Source organism: Phalaenopsis equestris, unplaced genomic scaffold, assembly GCF_001263595.1.
Source record: "Phalaenopsis equestris unplaced genomic scaffold, ASM126359v1 Scaffold000359, whole genome shotgun sequence".
NCBI classification, from domain to species: Eukaryota; Viridiplantae; Streptophyta; class Magnoliopsida; order Asparagales; family Orchidaceae; genus Phalaenopsis; species Phalaenopsis equestris.
The window spans coordinates 230,164-232,601 of NW_018164801.1; positions in this window are offsets into that span (position 1 = coordinate 230,164).

A 2,438-nucleotide genomic window follows, 5' to 3' on the forward strand; every position below is an offset into this window, starting at 1 on the left:
CCTCTTCTCCTTCCTCTTCTCTCCTTTTCACTCTCTAAGTTCACTTCCCATTTTCTTGTGAAGGTTTCATATGCAAGGGAGAAGGTGAGGTTAACAAAAGTTAAATAGAGTGGTAAACTTGAAGATTTAATAGTGTTTTAAGTGTTTTCATGTATGTGAATATAATGTTTTGTGTTAGATATTATAAAATGAGAAATTTCATATAGTGACAAAGAATAAATCACATTTTATCATGTCTAATAAAAGAGGTCATGAAGAGATCTAGTTTGCTTAGAATATTGATTGACATCCCCTTGTTTTCTTTATTGGGACAAAGCTTCCATCGATCACGCGGTCTTAGAACTAAGATTTGGCTTGTAGGTCTTCTTGTTTTCTATCTTCTGGTTTATCTTCTTGGTTGATAATTTATTGTGGTTTTTTATGGTTCAGATTCTCCCGACTTCATAAGACATAATTGATGGGTGCGAATTATTCTCTCTCATTTTAAACTCATAAACATAAAATCTAGTTCTAGCATAATTCTGAAAAAATAAACCCAACAGAACCTGAAAAAATAATGATTAGTAGAGAAAAAGGCACACAAGCACCATAAATATATCAAATATATGGACTCAAACAAATGAGTGTCAAGCCCTCTATCCTAGAATGTAGCTCATGCTTAGGGGTGTAAGTACACTTTAGTTAGCACTTGTAGAAAATAAATCTATTTAATTAGTTCATATTTCATGGTTCTCCCATCAAACAAGGCCTCGGGTAGAAAACAAGTGTCATGCTCCTAAAAATAGTTGCCGTAACATATAGTCTATGCATAAGATGCCATTCTAGTATATTTCATGGTTCTCCCTTCAAACAAGGCCTCGGGTAGAAAACAATTGTCATGCTCCTAAAAATAGTTGTCGTAACATATAGTCTATGCATAAGATGCCATTCTAGCTTCCGGTTTATACATGCAATCATTGTACCACAACAAAGAAAATAAGCACAACAATCAATCACAATCATCATAACTTAAATCTAGGTTAGTATGTTGGTAATTAATCTAATGTGCGTGCAACTAGTGTGGTGTGACTCCTCTAGTCTTTAGAGTTTAGGTTTTGTTTTTTTTTTAAATTGATTTTTTTTTACTTAAAAAATGGTTTCAATTCAAGCGATTAATTATTTAAAAATAAATTTGAAGTTTTGGGTTTGAATTAAATTTGAGTTTGTTTGAAATTCTCAAGTGTGCTATTTTATGATTGGCTGAATTAGCCCAAAAAGGGGCCCCACTGTTCATAAAACATTGATCCTACTCGAATGAGAACATTACCAGTTAAAGTGGGACATGCCACCATAAAGAAACTAAAGTGATTTGGTTTAAATTTTATTTAAGTTTGAATTTTGAATTAAATTAGTTTAAGCTTAAGTTTTAAGTTAACTTTTTATTTTAATTTGATTTTGATTTGAATTTGGCTTTAGTTTGACCAACCTACAACCCTACATTTAAACCACCTTATGGATTAACAAAAGAAGCATAAAGTGAATTGAGGTGAGTTTTAAGGTTGAATGATTTGGCTTATGACTTAAGTTTTTGTATGATTATAAGTTTAACTCTTGATTAAGTTTGAGCTTTAAATTTTTTATTATTTGTTTCTTTTTGTTTAAATGGATGGAGCACCCAATTATAATTTTCCATGAGGATTGGTATGAAACATGCAAAGAGATTAGCAGAGTTTAAGTCTGGAATTTTGAGCACATTTCAAAATAGTATATATTTAATTTTGAAAATAAAATCCAAAATATTGACAAAAATCTCACCAAAACCAAAGGCCATAGAGAAATGTTTATTGAAAATTTGGGATATTTTTTGCCTAATATAAATATTTTAGGATTTAATGATTATTTTAATTCTAGAAATTATTTAAAATTTTAATTAATTTAGAATTATGAAAAAACACATAGAGATTTGGAGAGAGGTCCCAGCACTATTTCAGAAATTTCACATCATTTGGGGTTCAATTGAGTAAGTTATGATGTAATTTTGATTTATCATATTTATTGAATTCTAAATTACAACAAATATTTTTAATTATCAAAATATTTTAATTTCAAATTTATTAAATTCTTTATATTTTAAGAATTCGTGGGTTGTGTTTCATGATTTTCTTTGATCATATCAATTCCAATGAATTTTTAAATTTTTAGTTCAATAAAATTATATATTTCAATTAATATTTAATTATTATTATATGTTTACTTGTCTTTTGAAAAAAATAGTTTAAGTTTTGTGATTAAATAAAAATAAAAAAAGAAAGAAAATTTCCCTGAGGTCAAGGATCACCAGAGGAACATATCATGAATTTTTTAGTTAGTTGTAATTTAATTTAAACCTTATAGACTTTCTTAATATCTTAATCACTTTAAATTATTTATGAAAATTAACATAATGGTTAGAAATGAGG